Genomic DNA, 20,711 nt, shown 5'->3' with positions numbered 1-20,711 from the left:
CGCTGGAATTCAGGAGGTGAGAGACCCCAGCAGAGACATGGCCCCCCTGAGAGTCATTACTGGGTTTGTTATGGCTGCCGAAATGAAATTTTTTATTTTTTCTGCTCGGGCAGGCGGCATTCCTGTCGAACCGAATCCAGAGTAAGGCCTAAAAAGATCTGAGTTGTTTGTGGGATCAGTTTTGATTTTTCTAGATTTAAACACCATCCTAACTTTTTTAAAATGGCGCACACCTGATCCACTTGGGCCAGGCAGTGATCGTGAGTTTTTCCCACTATTAGGAAGTAGTCCAAGTACGGGATTATCAATCTGTTTTCCTCCCTGAGATGAGCCGTAACCTCCACTATAAGTTTTGTGAATATGCGGGGTGCCACTGCTAAGCCGAAGGGAAGAGCTCTGTACTGATAGTGCCTGACGACTCCCTGTACAGTTACGGCCACTCTGAGGTATCTCTGAAAGTCGTGATGGATTGGCACATGATAATACGCATCTTTTAGGTCCAATACTGTCATGTGGCAGATGGGAAATAGAAGGCTTATCGTTGATTTCATTGTTTCCATCTTGAATGATGGAATGTTCAGGAATTTGTTCAGGCCTTTCAAGTTGATGATTACTCTGTATGAGTTGTCCGATTTCTTTATAAAGGAATAAGGGGGAATAGAACCTCTGTGGTGATACCTCCAGTAAGACGTTCTTTTGCAGGAGACCTGAAATCTCTTCCTCCAGTGCCCGCTGTTCAGGTAGAGAGGATCTTAAGGCAGTCAGAATAAATTTCTCTGGCGGGTTCCTCAGAAATTCCAGTTTTAATCCTGATTTTATTAATTTGAGGATCCACCTGTTGGAAGAGATCCTTTCCCAGGCTGGAAGGAAGAGAGAGAGCCTCCCTCCCACCTGGGATAGAGTGTCAATTTGGGGGTTTGCGACTATCCTGGGAGAACCCGCCGAATAAAAACCCTTTTCCTTTTCTGGAACGATCCTCTCATCTAGATTGTTCTGTGGATGTCCTTCTGCGGCCAAATTTCTTCCTCCGAAAGGACTGCTTAAAAGCCGAGAAGGAAGATTGAGGAAATCCCTTCTTGTTGTCACCTGCTTTCTCAAGAATTTTGTCAAGAGAGGTACTGAAAAGAAAATCTCCTTCACACGGAAGAGAACATAGCTTTCCTTTCGACTGTATATCCCCTGGGCAACATTTCAGCCAGACTGCTATACGGCCGGCATTAGACAGGGCCGCAGATCTTGCCGCTAATCTGGCAGAATCTGCAGAGACGTCAAATAAGAAGGCCGCAGCACCTTTCAATACTGGTAGAGAGGCCAGAATGGAGTCTTGTAACTCGTTGTTTTTAACCTGGTCTTCTAAACTGGCTAACCAAACCATAAGGGATCTTGCCGTACAGGTTGCTGCTATGGCTGGTTTCAATGCCCCCGCTGATGACTCCCAAGTACCCTTAAGGAAGGTATCTACCTTCCTGTCCAGTGGGTCCTTCAGCATCCCTGTGTCTTCAAAAGGGAGAGAAGATTTTTTAGAAGCTTTGGACTCCGCAACATCCAGCTTCGGGGCTTTATTCCAGGATACGGTATCTTCCTCATCAAAGGGATATTTTCTTTTGAAGGAGGATGGAAGGGGACCCTTTTTCTCTGGCCTATCCCAATTCTTCTTAATAAGTCCCTGCACCTTATCGTTAATCGGAAAAACGCTATGTTTCTACCGATCCAAAGGGTCTATGGGTCTGGGACGCTTCTTTTGCCTGGAAAAACGATTTTGGGGATTTTTCCACCTCAGACCTAATAAGGGTTTTTAAATTTGAAGCAAAATCCGGGGTTCCCTCTGAAATTGTTTCCTTAATACATGGCTGGCATAACTTTTTGGGCCAGTCTTTAGTCAGACCCCGTTCACACAGGGCACTTACTCTGTACTTGGATTTCCCCGTACATTTCTTAGGGACATCCGGAATGGGAGGCAGGATGGTATCCGACACTTCTCCTTGGGAGACCGCGGAATCATCGATCCTGCATGAGCTATGCCAGCTGGACCTTGAATCCTTGGTGCTGCATGTCCCAGAACGCCCACTGCTCCTGCTCTGTGGTGGACGCTGCTCCTGGGTGAGCTTCTGGTGCCGAGGCTGCAGCGGCTGCTCCATCTCCTCGGGCTGCTGCAGCTGCAACATGGTCTGCTGCTCCTGCTGCTGTGAGGCCATTCCCATACACTGCGCCCCTGCCTAGCCGGTGATCTACCCTTAAGTACCCTCATTGTACCAGGGAGATCACCGGCCAGCGCTTCCAGTACCTCCCCCGAAAATTACATCCGGGTGTCAGAGGTGTCAGAGGTCCCGGCGCGACTTCCGGCTCATCACATCCGGGACGCGGGGTTGCCGGCTACCATGCTGTGTAGGTGCCGCAAACACCTGCCCGCGAGGAGACAAGATATCGGCGCCCTCCGCGGCACTTCCAGGACACACGGGACCGGCCACAGCAGAGACTGTGCCCGGCCACAACCAACCGGCCCTTGTAAGACGATCCTGCTGCTGTCGCCGACGAGAAGGAAGGTCCCCCATCAAGGACAGGAAACCACTGAGGCGGAGAGAGGCGCCGCCCTTTTTATCTTGAAGGTTTCCTGTCCTTGAAGGGTGGATCCCCTCTCTCATTGTGCTGTCATGGATGACAGAAAAAAGTTGACGTTTTTATTGGTACCAACGTGGGGTATAACAATTTTGCCGACTTTTTATTCAGATTTTTCATACACCGAATAAACAAAAAACAGCAATTTAGGAATTCTTTAGTTTATTTTACACCATTCATTGTGCGGTAAAAGTGATAACACAGCTTTGTTCTTAGGGTCAATACGATTACAGTGATACCAGATTCTATTTTTTTTTTTTCTGCCAACAGAGACATGAGAGGGCTTGTTTTTTTTGCAAGACAATTTGACATTTTCAATTATATGATTTTTTTTCCTTATATTCCCTTCTTTTTATCACTTAGATCAGGAGAGCAGACTGTCAGACATTACATAATTACCAAAAAATGTCCAAATTTCAGTATGACTATATGGCATTTCAATAATCCAATAACCTTTTTCTGGGTTGAAGTTACTACCCGAAAAAAAAAAGATCTATAATTTTATTAAAAAATACAAAATACAAAACCCTTTATTAACCGCTTCCCGACCACCCACTGTAGATAAACGTCCGCGCTGCCTGGGCTCTGTGCGGCGTGGACGTTTAAAAATGGTGGGTGGTCCCGCAGCGCTCAGGACCCCCAGGGTCCTGCAAGCGCTGCAGGAGCGGTGCAGAGCGATAGCTCTGACAGGGAACATCATCGGGACCTGATTGGATCAGGTCCCAGTGATGTTAACCCTTTGCTGTCTTCTATATGCCGCGATCTATAGTGATCGCGGCATATAGAAGACAGCAGGAGGAGAGGGGGTCGTCCACTTACCGATCCGACGACCCCTGATACCTTCCAGGACCTTGGGTTGCTATGGCAGCTGGAGGTCACATGACATCCTCCAGCTCTGCCATATATGGTGTCCTGGCTGGCTCAGCCTGCAGCCTGCAGCTGAAGCCTGGCAGGAGACTCTGACTGAGAAAGTCAGTGAAGATCTCATGTAATGTAATACATGTCTATTATATTACATGAGATCAGGGATCAGAAAAATAAAAATTAATGTCCCATACAGGGACTAAGTAAAAATGTAAAAAAAACTAAAAAAAATGTTTTGAAACTGTTAAAAAAAAAATACAAAATAAATTAAAATAAATAAATAAAATATTAAACCGATAAATCCGTATATTTATGCAAAAATAAAAAAGTACACATATTTGGTATTTGTGCGTCCGAAACAACCCGAGCTATAAAACTGTCACACTAATTAACTCCTTCTGTGCACACCGTAATAAAAATAAATAAAAAACGGAGCAAAAAACTATGCTTTTTCCTCATATTGCAAAACAAAAAGTGGAAAAAAATGCGATCAAAAAACAAAATGGAAATAAAAATGGTACCGCTGAAAACGTCATCTTGTTCTGCAAAAAAAACCCGCCATACAGCTCCATCAGCTGAAAAATAAAAAAGTTATAGTGCTCAGAATAAAGCAATGCAAAAATAATATTTTTTTCATAAAATTGTTTTATTGTGTAAAAGCGCCAAAACATAAAAAAATATACAGTAAGTGTAGTATTGCTGTAAACGTACTGACCCGAAGAATAACGCTGCCTGATCACTTTTACCACACGCAGAACGGCATTAAAAAAAAACCTCAAAAAACAATTCCTGAATTGTTGGTTTTTGTTAATTTTACCTCCCAAAAAACGGAATAGAAAGCGATCAAAAAATGTCCCGTACCCAAAAATGGTACCAATAAAAATGTCAACTCGTCCCGCAAAAAACAAGCCATCACATGACTCTGTCGGCCGAAATATGGAAAAATTAAAGCTCTCAAAATATGGCGATGCAAAAACTAGATTTTGCAAAAAAAAAGCGTCTCTTAGTGTGTGACAGCTGTCAAGTCATAAAGACCCCATATAAATCTGGTATCTCTGTAATCGCACCGACCCGAAGAATAAAGTAATCTAATCAGTTATATCACACTAGGAACGGCGTAAAAAAATAAATAAAACCAATTCTTCACCTGCTACTGATTTGTTTATTATGTCTCCCAAAGATCGCAGTATGGCTCGGCACACATTTATCCTGCGCTCTGCACTGAGCACTTACACCAGAGTTTCCGTGTAAATCTCTGAAATATGTGATTCAGCCGGAACCCATGACGGAAGATTCCCTGTAATGAGGCAGATATAGGCCACTGTGGATGCCGTCTGGCCTGTGATCCCACGGTGTCATTTGTTTTAGGCGTGCATAAAAGTGCAGTTGGCCACAGTTTTGTGCACTTCTGAAAAAAGGACACCACTAAACAGAGGCCAGACGGAGTCCAGAGTAACTCGGCTGCCTCATTATAGTGAATGGATCCCGCAGGGGTTTCATCTGAATTACATCACTTGGAAATTTAGATGGAAACCCCGATGTAAGTGCTCAGCCTAGAGCGCCGGATAAATGTTACGTAAAATGTTCCCAATAAAAGCTTCAACTCAGTCCTCAAAAAAAGCTAGTCCCCACTCAGGTCTGTCATCTGTTAAAAATATAAGGGACTTCCAAGTTACTGGTAGCAGAAAGGCTCTGGAAAAGCGAAATGGCCCTTGCCCCCCAAAAGAAATTCAGAAAATTTTGTGCTCCCAAATCCAAATGCCTATTCTACAATAATTTGTTCTCCAATTGTCAAATAGCGCTCTGTCCCCCCCAGATCTCGCCGTATGGCTGAGTGGTACGATACAGCCACATATGGGGTATTGCCCCTTTTAGAAGAAATTGTGTGACACATTTCGGCACCATTTTTACCCATTGCCCTGTGTGAAAATGTAAAATCTGAGGGTAAAACATTTTTTTGTGGTAAAAATATAATTATGCTTTTTTCACTGCCCAATGGTATAAATTTAAAAATTAAAAAATACTCACTACTTCCCTAGATGAATTCCTTGAGAGGTGTAGTTTACAAAATGGGGTCACTTGTGGGAGTTTCTGCTGTTTCGGCATGTCAGCGACTCTTCAAATGTGACATGGTGTCTGCAGCCTATCCCAGCCAACATAGCGCTCCTTTCTCTTCCGAACCCTGCCGTACACCAAAGCAGTGGTTTTCCCCCACATATGGGGTATTGGCGTACTCAGGAGAAATTGCACAACAAATTTCATGGTGCAATTTATCCTGTTACCCTTATGATAATGCAAAATTACGGAATGAAAAACATTTTTTGTTGGAAAACTGTGAAAATTTTATTTTTATGGCTCAATATTATAAACTTCTGTGAAGCAGCTGGGGGTGCAAGGTGCTCACCACACATCTAGATAAGTTCCCTAAGGGGTCTAGTTTCCAAAATGGTGTCACTTGTGGGGGGTTTCCACTGTTTAGGAACATCAGGGGCTCTCCAAACGCAACATGGCGTCTGCTAATTATTCAGACAAATTTTATATTCAAAAAGTCTAATGGCGCTCCTTCCCTTCCGAGCCCTGCTGTGCGCCCAAACAGTGGTTTTCCCTCACATATCGGGTATCAGCGCGCTCAAGAGAAATTGCACAAAAAATTTTGGGGTCAATTTTTTCCTGTTACCCCTGTGAAAATAAAAAAAATTGGGTCTAAAGTAACATTTTTGTGAAAAAAGTTAAATGTTAATTTTTTTCTTCCACATTCCAAAAATTCCTGTGAAGCACCTGAAGGGTTAATAAAGTTCTTGAATGTGGTTTTGAGCACCTTGAGGGGTGCAGTTTTTAGAATGGTGTCACTTTTGGGTATTTTCTGTCATAAAGACCCCTCAAAGTGACTTCAAATATGATATGGTCCCTAAAAAAATGTTTTTGTAAATTTTGTTGGAAAAATGAGAAATCGCTGGTCAACTTTTAACCCTTATAGCTCCCTAACAAAAAAAATTTTGGTTCCAAAATTGTGCTGATGTAAAGTAGACATGTGGGAAATGTTATTTATTAACTATTTTGTGTGACATATCTCTCTGATTTAAGGGCATGAAAATTCAAAGTTTGAAAATTGCAAAATTTTCAAAATTTTTGACAAATTTCCGATTTTTTTCACAAATAAACGCAGGTGATATCAAAGAAATTTTACCACTACCATGAAGTACAATATGTCACGAAAAAACAGTCTCAGAATCAGGGGAATCCGTTGAAGTGTTCAAGAGTAATTACTTCATAAAGTGACAGTGGTCAGAATTGAAAAACTTGGCCCGGTCACGAAGGCAAAAACAGGCTCTGGTGCGAAGTGGTTAAACATATTTAAAAACATACAATCAAGTTAAAGAGAATGCATATTATACAGTTGTGCTCAAAAGTTTACATACCCCGGCAGAATTTTTCCTTTCTTGGCCTTGTTTCAGAAAATATGAATGATAACAAAAAAACTTTTTATCCATTCATGGCTATTGGTTTGGTGAAGCCATTTATTGTCAAACTACTATGTTTTCTCTTTATAAATCTTAATGACAACCAAAAACATCCAAATGACCCTGATCAAAAGTTCACATACCCTGGTGATTTTGGCCTGATAACATGAACAGTATTTGACACAAAGGGGTTTAAATGGCTACTAAAGGTAAAATCCTCACCTGTGACCTGTTTGCTTGTTATCAGTGTGCGTGCATAAAAGCTGAGTGAGTTTCTGGGATCCAGACAGACTCTTGCATCTTTCATCCAGCCACTGATGTTTCTGGATTGTGAGTCATGGGCAAAGCAAAAGAATTGTCAACGGATCTACGGGAAAAGGTAGTTGAACTGTATAACACAAGAAAGGGATACAAAAAGATATCCAAGGAATTGATAATGTCAGTCAGCAGCATTCAAACTGTGATTAACAAATGGAAAATCAGGGGCTCTGTAAAAACCAAACCATGGTCAGGTAGACCAACAAAGATTTCGGCCACAACTGCCAGGAAAATTGTTTGAGATGCAAAGAAACACCCACAAATAACATCAGCTGAAATTCAGGACTCTCTGAAAACTAGCGGTGTGGCTGTTTCAAGATGCACAATAAGGAGGTACTTGTAGAAAAATGGGCTGCATGGTCGAGTCGTCAGAAGAAAGCCATTACTGCACAAATTCCACAAAGTATCTCACCTACAATACACCAAACAGCACAGAGACAAGCCTCAAAACTTCTGGAACAAGGTAATTTAGAGTGATGAGACCAAAATTGAACTTTCTGGCCACAACCATAAACGTTACATTTGGAGAGAGGTCAACAAGGCCTATGATCAAAGGAACACCATTCCTACAGTAAAGCACGGAGGTGGATCGCTGATGTTTTGGGAATGTGTGAGCTACAAAGGCACAGGAAACTTGGTAAAAGTTGAAGGAAAGATGAATGCAGCAAGTTATCAGCAAATACTGGAGGCAACTTTGCACTCATCAGCCCGGAAGCTGCGCATGGGACGTACTTGGACGTTCCAACATAACAACGATCCAAACAACAAGGCCAAGTCGACCTGTCATTGGCTACAGCAGAACAAAGTGAAGGTTCTGGAATGGCCATCTCAGTCTCCCGACCTTAATATCATTGAGCCACTCTGGTGAAATCTCAATCGCGCAGTTCATGCTAGACAGCCCAGGAATTTACAGGAACTGGAGGCTTTTGCCAAGAAGAATGGGCAGCTTTACTATCTGAGAAAATAAAGAACCTCAACCACAACTACCACAAAAGACTTCAAAATGTCATTCATGTTAGAGGGGGCAATACACGGTATTAAGAACTGGAGTATGTGAACTTTTGATCAGGGTCATTTGGATGTTTTTGGTTGTCATTAAGATTTAAAAAGAGAAAACACAATAGTTTGACAATAAATGGCTTCACCTAACTGATAACCATGAGTGGAGAAAATTTTTTTTGTTATCATTCATATTCTCTGAAACAAGGCCAAGAAAGGAAAAATTCTGCTGGGGTATGTAAACTTTTCAGCTCAACTGTACATCTGATAATATACATAATAGAATACAACGACATTCAGGAACCACAGATGGTACTAGAAAAGTAAAATATCTAGTGTTCAAGGAATCAAGCGCAATGGCTACCCCTAAATCTGGCTATTACTGTAATAGCATGCCAAACGGATATCCTAAATAGAGATGAAAAAGGACCTCAGACACTACTGTATTCGCCATAGAGAAAAAAAGGGGTAAGGATTTAAATAAATACAATCAGTAGTTCCCCTTATACGCAGACAGATAGACAGATTTATGCAAGATTTATAAAAAAAAATTATAATATCCATCAAAAGCATATACAGTATATTTATGTATCTAGCTAATAGTTCATGCTGTCTGTCATTATCTTGTATTACACTCACAGTGCATGTATAGAGTGCACATGAAAAATGGGCTAGGTAACTGTCTATCTGTATATAGTAGTCAGCCAAAAAAGGAGTGGAATAAATAGATCCGTGCCCCTCCCCCCTTATTTTAATAATAAACCAATTTGAGAAACTTTATGTTACCTGATGCAGACAGGGCCCAGAAAGTATCAGGTGGCATGTCCACTCACCACGACGCACGTTTATGGGGGCGTGTCAGGGTGAGGAGTGGTTGTATAAATCCACCGATGAGAAAAAAGGATGTGGTAATCGTCCGTGAAGCGAATAACGCCATGGTGCATGACGCATCTTTGAGCCCCATCACAGTGAGCAAAGCACTTCCTGGATATGCGCGATGACACACAAGTGTGGGACACATGCGGTCAGTTTGCATTCCAGGAAGTTCATGAGATCAGAAAGCAGCGCGTGCGCACTATCATTCGGGGTGGACATATTTCACATCAGATGCCAGATTTAAAGTGCTAGTGCAAAAAAACAGCGCATACATATTATTCCGTAAAGATTTATAAGGTGCCAGTGCTGCAGCCAGAAGACAACAATAGCATGTCTCCAGACATATACTAAAGTTTAGATTCTACATTCATAACCTAAAATTTTTATTATAAACCTATTCAGGATGAGATTACACCGCACAATAAATATATTATATAGATTGAATAATAATAATATGGGACTAAAAGAAAGGGTACGGCTTTTATTTCCTGAAGTTGGTTACACTTGCTATTTTACATCATCTTTGTCGTTTGACATGTCTTCATCAGCCGGCAGAGCGGATACAGACCACAAACTCTCCATTTTGTATAAGGTACCATCTTATTCAGCTTCCTATGGCCTGCATTCCCATATAGACGGCTTAGGAGGGTTGAATCTGTCAGATTCCCTTTAATAACTTTCTTCAGGATAAAGTGGAACAAGGAGTCCTGGAAGTGATGATATGTCACCCACAGAGCCCCGATCTCATCATCAATGAGACCGTCTGAAATTATATGAGGAGACAGAAGGATTTGCACAAGCGACTTCCACAGAAGATCTGTGCTTGGTTCTCCAAGATGTTTGGGACAATGCTTTGCTGCTTTGAAGGCAAAGGGCGGTCACCAAATATTGAGACCAATTTCTCTTTTGTTCATTCACTTTGTTAATTGATAAACAAAAATTATTAACGAAGTTGTCCACTACTTTTACATTGATGCCCTATCCATAGGATAGGTCATCAATGTATGATCGACCGGGGTCCCGCACGCGGCACCTCTGCCGATCAGCTGTTATCGGTGCCGGCAGTCGGAAGTGCTTACCTGCGGGGCTCCGCCGTCAAGTGGTAGTGGCCACCGCGGTGTGCTGCACATCCGCCTCCTATTCAACAGTACACCGCGGCGGCCACTACCACTTGACGGCGGAGCCAAGCAGGTGAGCACTTCCAGCCGCCGGTACCGATAACAGCTGATCGGCGGAGATGCCGCATGCGGGACACCGGCCGATCATACATTGATGCCCCATCCTACGGATAGGGCATCAATGTAAACGTAGTGGACAACCCCTTTAAAACTTCTATTTTGGAAGCTTCTTACTATGCTGCATTTTCCACACCTGCCTATAACTTTTGTAAAGTACTGTATGGGTGTACTATTTAATGATATGGTTTCATCCTTCATGTCATTAGCAGAGCGATCCCTTTTATTTATGTACAGTTATATGAAAAAGTTTGGGCACCCCTATTAATCTTAAGCTTAATGTTTTATAAAAATTGGTGTTTTTGCAACAGCTATTTCAGTTTGATATATGTAATAACTGTTGGACACAGTAATGTTTCTGCCTTGAAATGAGGTTTATTGTACTAACAGAAAATGTGCAATCTGCATTCAAACAAAATTTGACAGGTGCATAAGTATGGGCACCTCACCAGAAAAGTGACATTAATATTTAGTAGATCCTCCTTTTGCAAAAATAACAGCCTCTAGTCGCTTCCTGTAGCTTTTAATGAGTTCCTGGATCCTGGATGAAGGTATTTTTGACCATTACTCTTTACAAAACAATTCCAGTTCAGTTAAGTTTGATGGTTGCCGAGCATGGACAGCCTTCTTCAAATGATCCCACAGATGTTCAATGATATTCAGGTCTGGGGACTGGGATGGCCATTCCAGAACATTGTAATTGTTCCTCTGCATGAATGCCTGAGTAGATTTGGAGCGGTGTTTTGGATCATTGTCTTGCTGAAAGATCCATCCCCTGCGTAACTTCAACTTTATCACTGATTCTTGAACATTATTGTCAAGAATCTGCTGATACTGAGTGGAATCCATGCGTCCCTCAACTTTAACAAGATTCCCGGTGCCGGCATTGGCCACACAGCCCCAAAGCATGATGGAACCTCCACCAAATTTTACTGTGGGTAGCAAGTGTTTTTCTTGGAATGCTGTGTTTTTTTGCCGCCATGCATAACACCTTTTTGTATGACCAAACAACTCAATATTGGTTTCATCAGTCCACAGGTCCTTCTTCCAAAAAGAAATTGGCTTCCCCAAATGTGCTTTTGCATACCTTTTGTGGCGTGCTTGCAGAAACGGCTTCTTTCGCATCACTCTCCCATACAGCTTCTCCTTGTGCAAAGTGCGTTGTATAGTTGACCGATGCACAGTGACACCATCTGCAGCAAGTTGATGCTGCAGCTCTCTGGAGGTGGTCTGAGGATTGTCCTTGACTGATCTCACCATTCTTCTTCTCTGCCTTTCTGATGTTTTTCTTGGCCTGCCACTTCTGGCCTTAACAAGAACTGTCCCTGTGTTCTTCCATTTCCTTACTATGTTCCTCTCAGTGGAAACTGACAGGTTAAATCTCTGAGACAGCTTTTTGTATCGTTCCCCTGAACAACTATGTTGAATAATCTTTGTTTTCAGATCATTTGACAGTTGTTTTGAGGAGCCCATGATGCCACTCTTCAAAGGAGATTCAAACAGGAGAACAACTTGCAAGTGGCCACTTGAAGTAGCTTTTCTCATGATTGCATACACCTGGCTATGAAGTTCAAAGCTCAATGAGGTTACAAAACCAAAAAAAGTGCTTTAGTAAGTCAGTAAAAAGTAGGTAGGAGTATTTAAAACAAGAAAATGATAAGGGTGCCCATACTTATGCACCTGTCAAATTTTGTTTGAATGCAGATTGCACATTTTCTGTTAGTACAATAAACCTCATTTCAAGGCAGAAACATTACTGTGTCCAACAGTTATTACATATATCAAACTGAAATAGCTGTTGCAAAAACACCAATTTTTATAAAACATTAAGCTTAAGATTAATAGGGGTGCCCAAACTTTTTCATATAACTGTATTTTAACACATGAAGCATAACCTGGGAGAGACACTGCTGGAATGTATTATATGTGTGTGTAATAACATTAAAAAGATTAAAAGATATTTGGTTTATTGTTCTAATTGGTGGTAATATTATTATAATTAAATTATGTCCTTGGTACCTCCAAAAATTTGTATTGATTGATAAGGATATGGGTCTTCATATACAATTTTTTATACTAACTGTTGGAATGGTGCAGGCACCAAAAGGTGAGTATAAGCGTTATTATTTTACATGGGGGGGGGACATAGGGATTGTCCGAGTAGTGGAAACCCCTTTAATATCATGACATAAGGCTACATTCCCACAATGAGCTTTTGACGCTGCCGAAGTTCTGCACCTAATATTTCAATTTGGTAACTTGCGGGGTTTTTCAATTTGGTAACTTGTGGGGTTTTTTTTACACGAGTTTTTGATGCTGAGGTTTTTGTCTCTTTTTGCTGTGCCGTGCTTTAAATAATCTGCTTTGTTTTTGATACTTCCCGATATTTGGCTTTGACAAAACTTTATTGATATACTTAGGAGCAGAAACACACAAACGTATGTGGAGGTTTTACCTGCCGATTTTCTGCATCTAATGCAAATCTATGAGAAAAATCTGCACATAAAACTCTGTACCCGCAAGAGAGATTGACATGTTGTGGCTATGAAACGCACCACAGGTCAGTTTACACCGAGTAAGGGTATGTGCACACATTAAGTATTTGGCAGCAAAACTGCAGCCGGTGCATTTTTTATTCATTTTTGAAGATTTTTCCCCACTCATTAGTATGTGTGAAATCTGCAGCAAAAACACTGAAAGAACTAACATGCATGCTGCAGCATTAACACTGCACCAAATCTGCAATCTGCATAGGCGGATTATAATGAGGGCAATCTGGGCTACAGCCCGGGGCTCCGGGGGGGGTCCATGGCCAGATTGCCCTCATTATAATATGTGCGGCGCCGCGGCACATACCGGCAGACAGTGGCGGGGGGGCCACTTCTTCGGCCGGGCCAGCACTGCACCTGTTAACTTCCCTGTTTGCTGGCCCGGCCGCGTCACAGCCAGGAGTCACGGCCCTGTGCGCGGCCGTGTCTGCTAGTGTGACGTCACGCAGTGTGCGTCCATCCTGCACTGCTGCACCGGAGAGAAACTGGACGACTGGCGGCGAGCCGCGGGATGGTGTGTGTGTGTGTGTGAGAGTGTGTGATTGAGTGAGTGTGGGTGTGTGCAGATATCATTGTGCGATGTCTGTTTAGATGTATTTTTGTGTTTCAAATGTGTTTATGCGTGTATGTACATGTCTGTATATGTTTGTGTGTGTGCGTGATCGCGTGCTGCCTCCCACTGTCTCTGGGGATGGCGCCGTGCGGCCTCCCGCTGTGTATAGATGGCGCCGTGTGGCCTCCAGCTGTGTATAGATGGCTACGTGCGGCCTCTTGCTGTGTATAGATGGCTACGTGCGGCCTCTTGCTGTGTATAGATGGCTACGTGCGGCCTCCCGCTGTGTATAGATGGCTACGTGCGGCCTCCCGCTGTGTATAGATGGCTACGTGCGGCCTCCCGCTGTGTATAGATGGCACCGTGCGGCCTCCTGCTGTGTATAGATGGCACCGTGCGGCCTCCTGCTGTGTACAGATGGCACCGTGCGGCCTCCTGCTGTGTATAGATGGCACCGTGCGGCCTCCTGCTGTGTATAGATGGCTACGTGCGGCCTCCCGCTGTGTATAGATGGCACCGTGCGACCTCCGGCTGTGTATAGATGGCACCGTGCGGCCTCCCGCTGTGTATAGATGGCACCGTGAGGCCTCCTGCTGTGTATAGATGGCACCGTGCGGCCTCCCGCTGTGTATAGATGGCACCGTGCGGCCTCCCGCTGTGTATAGATGGCACCGTGCGGCCTCCCGCTGTGTATAGATGGCGCCGTGCGGCCTCCCGCTGTGTATAGATGGCGCCGTGCGGCCTCCCGCTGTGTATAGATGGCGCCGTGCGGCCTCTCGCTGTGTATAGATGGCGCCGTGCGGCCTCCCGCTGTGTATAGATGGCGCCGTGCGGCCTCCTGCTGTGTATAGATGGCGCCGTGCGGCCTCCTGCTATGTATAGATGGCTACGTGCGGCCTCCCGCTGTGTATATGTGGCGCCCCTGAGGGTTCGGTCGCCACAGGGGTACTGCATCTCTTTAATGAGGTGTGGTGTCTCTCCTTCGAGGCAAGGATGGTGCAGCTGTCAGGACCTCACCTCTGCATTCAACACTACACCTCTCCTACCTGAGGGGGGCTCATATGCACCAGGGTGCTGCCCCAGTCGGGATAAGAGGGGATCGAGGGGAACCAAAAGTTAGGGGGAACCCTGTAGTGGGTGAGGGTGGAGGACGCACATTTAGGTTACACTTAATAATTCATATTTAATAAACAGCCATCTTGGGCTTAAGGTCTTTGATTGTGATCTTCATCACTGAACGTGGCTTTCTGTGTGAACCTGCAGTTGATGGGGACACGGTCCTCGTACTCTGGCCTTGAGTCTAGGAGCGGGCAAGAGTTAACGGCTTTCTCTACCCGGTCAAGGTCCCTACCTAAGAAGGCCTGGAGGGGAGCAGAGGAGACAAGCTCCACAGGCAAAAGGATCCCAGGGGGATGCAGACGGAGCGGCATACACCACCTGTCCTCACTATTCTGGCCTAGTCAGAGGGATTCCTGCTGCAAGAGGGGTACCGGCCCCCGATATCTGACTTTGTCACTTCGAGTCTTAGTCGGAGAAGCCCGGAGGCTCAGTGGATCCCCATTGGGTAACGGAGTGGAGTTGCCACCTGTACCCTTGTTCTGTGCATAGTCCAGAGGGAGACCCGGCCTTAGTACACGCACCACATACGGACAGGAGAGGACCTAGTGGGAACGTCTAGGAACACTCTGGTGCGGGGTCCTGGCCGAAGCACTTGAACTACCTGGAGGTTGTCGGACCCCCGGTTCTGGTGGCCGCAGCGCGCCGTAAGGAGCAGGGAGAAGCTTTGCAGCTGTGCATTCTACCGTGAGTAAAGCTTGGAAGACTACCCCTATGGCCTCCAGTTTCTTATTGCAACGCTGCACCGCACGACACCGCACCACGTCCCCCACTACAGTTCCCATCCTCCTGTTCTCTCTGCCCTGAGGCCCTGCTAAGCCTGTGGGGAGTGGTATCATCTCCTGCTGCCACTACATCCCGCCTCAGAGGACTGAACGCAGCGCTGGTGGGCGAATCACCAGACTCCACAGGTGGCGTAGTCAATATAACCACTCGATTAACACCAAAACCTGAAAGCCCATTACACCCTTTTAATGTGACGGCCCTGGGCACGGAACATCTGACCCGACTCCGAGTATCCCCCACTTCCCAGGGAGAGGGCTGTGAGCGTCACAACCTGGCGTAGTCGGCAGGATTGCGTGCCCGCAGCAACGGAGGGAGATTGCCCATTGCTACCGAGTGTTGTGCGCCTTTTACCTTAGACTGTCGTTTTCCACTTAAAATGGCGCCCGCCCAAGAAGAACGGACGCAATGATGTGCAGAAAGGACAGCTTCCTAGCACCTCCTATCGTGGGCCTGGCTCCCCCATGGCGCCAAAAGAGCAGACCGCCTATTCCATTAGAGACTGTCCGCGGAGGAGTTGGCTTGGGACAACCAGGGGGGGGACCTGATGGGCTTCCCCCAGGAGACCCGGGCTGAAGCGCAGAGGAGGAGCGAACTGTGTAGGCAGCAAATCCTCCAGCTTCACAAGGGAGCAACGGCAGAGGGAGATTCGCTGCGAGCACCTGGAGGTGCGCACCAAGGCCGCAAAATCCAGGGCCCGCCAGGAGGAGGCTGCCTGTCCAAGCCCCCGTGAGGAAGGGCAAGTTGTCCGCTTCCACCACGAGGTGGGATGGGGCTTCATTAGGAGTCCCCAGTTCGAGCAAGACGTCTTCGTCAGCCGGCGGGACGTCGAGCCACGACTCAAGAAGGGACACCCAGGCCGGAACCTCTTCCCGGGTGACCTTGTGTCGTACACCCGCCACCACGGGTGCGGGGGTGGTACGCCCTGGAGGTTCATAAAGTGTCCAAGAGTGACGCCCGCTCGCGCTCGACAGTGGAGGACCGACCAGCCTCCGTTGGGAGGAATGAACCTTTTCCCCTGTGGGGACATATGGAGTAAGTGGCCCCGGCGGCTGTAACCTTTTTGCAGTTTACTTGTTATTGTTTTATGTTAACCCCATGTTTTCCTCCCGGATTATAGAGACATTTGTCCCTGCGGACTAGCAGTAGACAGACTCTTCCATTGTATATAGTTATGCATCTATTTAGGTGCTCCCTATTGGTTTTATGTAAAACCACTCTATTACTACCTCAGACCTCAGAAGAAAAACCTGTCAGGCGTGGCTCTCCTGGAGGTCCAACTTGGGATCTTTATGCCCTGCAGCCACCCCAGGGCCTAGGTTGAGGGTTTGGGACAGGTCCCTCTTGCTTCGGAACTGACTCTTTTCTACTGCACTTTAATCGGTCTGTCTATATGCATAATGTCTCTGTGATGTTTTTATACTTTTATACTATTTAAAGTTTGTAACGTTTAAGAAAAAGTGCCTCCCATAATGGGAAGATTGTTATATTGTTATGCAAAAATTTCAAAAGTCTGTACCATGTTTTGCTCTCTTTGCAGCCCGCGGACGTGCAGTGTTTCACCAGGGGGGAATGTGGCGCCCCTGAGGGTTTGGTCGCCACAGGGGTACTGCATCTCTTTAATGACGTGTGGTGTCTCTCCTTCGAGGTAAGGATGGTGCACCTGCCAGGACCTCACCTCTGCATTCAACACTACACCTCTCCCACCTGCAGCTGTGCATTCTACCATGAGTAAAGCTTGGAAAACTACCCCTATGGCCTCCGGTTTCTTATTGCAACGCGGCACCGCACCAAATCCCACACTACAGTTCCCATCCTCCTGTTCTCTCTGCCCTGAGGCCCTGCTCTGCCTGTGGGGAGTAGTATCATCTCCTGCTGCCACTACATCCCGCCTCAGAGGACTGAACGCAGCGCTGGTGGGTGAATCACCAGACTCCACAGGTGGCATAGTCAATATAACCACTCGATTAACACCAAAACCTGAAAGCCCATTACACCCTTTTAATTTGACGGCCCTGGGCACGGAACAGGTCCAGGCCACGGCTACAACCCCCAACATCTGACCCGGCTCCGAGTACCCCCCACTTTCCAGGGTGAGGGCTGTGAGCGTCAAATATAGATGGCTTCGTGCTGCCTCCCACTGTATCTGGGGGGCGCTGTGCGGCCTCCCGCTGTGTATAGTTGGCTACGTGATGCCACTCGCACGGCCGCTGCTTCTTCTTTGGCCGGGCCAGCACTGCACCTGTTAACTTCCCTGTTTGCTGGCCCGGCCGCGTCACAGCTAGGAGACACGGTCCTGTGTGCGGCAGTGTCTACTAGTGTGACGTCACGCAGAAGCTGGACGACTGGAGCCGAGCCCAGGGATGGTGAGTGTGTGTGTGTGAATGAGTGAGTGTGTGTGTGCAGATATCATTGTGTGATGTCTGTTTAGATGTATTTTTGTGTTTCAAATGTGTTTATGCGTGCATGTATATGTCTGTATGTTTGTGTGACCGCGTGCGGCCTCCCACTGTCTCTGGGGGGGGCGCCGTGCGGCCTCCCGCTGTGTATAGATGGCGCCGTGCGGCCTCCCGCTGTGTATAGATGGCGCCGTGCGGCCTTTAGCTGTGTACTTTTGCTGTGTATAGATGGCTACGTGCGGCCTCCTGCTGTCTATAGATGGCACCGTGCGGCCTTCTGCTGTGTATAGATGGCTACGTGCGGCCTCCTGCTGTGTAGAGATGGCTACGTGCGGCCTCCTGCTGTGTAGAGATGGCACCGTGCGGCCCCCTGCTGTGTAGAGACCGCACCGTGCGGCCTCCTGCTGTGTACAAATGGCACCGTGCGGCCTCCCGCTGTGTACAGGTGGCACCGTGCGGCCTCCCGCTGTGTACAGGTGGCACCGTGCGGCCTCCCGCTGTGTACAGGTGGCACCGTGCGGCCTCCCGCTGTGTACAGATGGCACCGTGCGGCCTCCCGCTGTGTACAGATGGTACCGTGCAGCCTCCCGCTGTGTATACATGGCGCCGTGCGGCCTCCCGCTGTGTATACATGGCGCCGTGCGGCCTCCCGCTGTGTATACATGGCGCCGTGCGGCCTCCCGCTGTGTATACATGGCGCCGTGCAGCCTCCCGCTGTGTATACATGGCGCCGTGCGGCCTCCCGCTGTGTATAGATGGCACCGTGCGGCCTCCCGCTGTGTATAGATGGCACCGTGCGGCCTCCTGCTGTGTATAGATGGCACCGTGTGGCCTCCTGCTGTGTATAGATGGCACGTGCGGCCTCCTGCTGTGTATAAATAGCACCGTGCGGCCCCCTGCTGTGTATAGATGGCACCGTGCGGCCTCCTGCTGTGTAAAGATGGCTACGTTCGGCCTCCCGCTGTGTATAGATGGCTACGTGCGCTCAATATTAAGCCATACAATTAATGTAAGGCTATGTGCCCACGATGCGGAAATGCTCCGGATTTTTTTTGAGCGTTTCTGTTCTCCCTGGCAGAAAAAACGCATGCGGGTTGTCAAGCGCTTTCCAAGCGATTTTAGCATCACTTGGAAAGTGGTTGACAACTTGGTCACACTATATAAATCCATGCAACCAGCATGGATTTATATAGTGTGACCGTAAAAGAATGGTAAAAAAAATAAATATATACTTACCTTCTGATGGCCTGCCGAGGTCAGCAGTCGCGTGACCCGTCACGTGATTAAATGACGTCACCACAGGTCCTTTAGTCTACCGCGAGCTGCCGGCAAGCCAGGACGCATCGGATAAAGACACCGGGGGCCATCAGAAGGTGAGTATAATATTTTTTTTTAATTTTCTTTTTTTTTACAGGTTCTATGGTACACCGGTCTGGAGGAAAGTCTCCTCTTCTCCAGACCCGGGTACCATCCGCACATTGAAACGCATGGAATCCGCATGTGCACATGTAGTGATGCGGATTCCATGCGTTCCAATGCAAGTCAATGGCGGCGAAAACGCAGCGCTTCCGCAAAATAATTGGTAGTGCTGCATATTTTTCGGCATGTGCTGTGTACATGCTGCGGAAATTTCCGCTGCGGATTATCATTGGTAGACATGGCAGACCTTCTACCAAGCGTTTTTTAAGCGTTTGTGCAGCGGAATTGCCGCTGCGGAAACGCTTAAAAAAAAGCATAGTGGGCACACAGCCTAAAAATAATTATTATAATTAATATTGTGCCAAATTAATTTCACGAGAACTATCACATGATCTATCACAGGGGATCATGTGACATGTGATACATCAGGTGTGTGTGTGTGTGTTTGGAGGGGGGGGCACGCCTTCTAAACTGCCCGGGGCCCTTGCTACTCTTGATCCACCCCTGCGCACGCCACTAGGTTCAGATAGGGGCGAGACGAGTTACATGAATTCTTTGGAATCCTGGGGGAACCGTTACTCAGGGCGACCATAGACCATGTGCTGCAGCTTCTCACAGGCACACAGGGGTATTGACCCTCAGGCACAGACATGTAGGTTGTTTTACTTGCTGACCAGACACACTTGACAAGAGTCCTCATAAATGGTAGAACAGTAGTATTTAATAAGAAGCTGCACAGCCAGTGCAAGTTAATTCTTATGAGCAACAGGCTCCAGTGACAAACAGTACAGCTTCCTTAGCAGCACAGCAGTTCACAGTCTTCCCAGTAGTACAGGACAGCACAGTTCTAATGCAAAGACACATTAATGAACACAGCATTCTTTACAGCACAGTGAGATGGAGGAGGGGGGGGGGTGCTGATACCTGTGACACCATTTCTTACAGTCCTTATCTTTCTGCCTGACAATACTCTGCACTCTAGTGCAGGAACGTTACCTGACCTGTACTTAGCTTCACTACTGACTTGAATCCTTTTTACTTGCAGGTGCGCTTCTGTGAGATACAGAACACACACACCACCTTTCTCTTCAGCTCCTGCCAGACAGTAAACAACTTCCCCACAATCCCCCTGGGGCTCTGCTAAAACACTCCCCTTCTCCTGTGACTGTGTTAACCCCTCTAGTTGCTGGATACTTCTGGAGCAACAACACTTGCTGTCTTGTGCTTGTGTTACTTCTAATAGTTGCTGAATGCTTTTGAAGCAACAGCACTACTTCCGCATGTCACACTCCGCAACAGCACTACTTCTGCATGTCACACTCCGCAACAGCACTACTTCTGCATGTCACACTCCGCAACAGCACTACTTCTGCATGTCACACTCCGCAACAGCACTACTTCTGCATGTCACACTCCGCAACAGCACTAATTCTGCATGTCACACTCCGCAACAGCACTAATTCTACATGTCACACTCCGCAACAGCACTAATTCTACATGTCACACTCCGCAACAGCACTAAT

Source organism: Phyllobates terribilis, unplaced genomic scaffold, assembly GCF_046119375.1.
Source record: "Phyllobates terribilis strain yellow unplaced genomic scaffold, ASM4611937v1 Scaffold_12__6_contigs__length_324123572, whole genome shotgun sequence".
NCBI classification, from domain to species: domain Eukaryota; kingdom Metazoa; phylum Chordata; class Amphibia; order Anura; family Dendrobatidae; genus Phyllobates; species Phyllobates terribilis.
The sequence above is the reverse complement of the archived record's forward strand: the minus strand, read 5'-3'. Positions refer to the sequence as shown.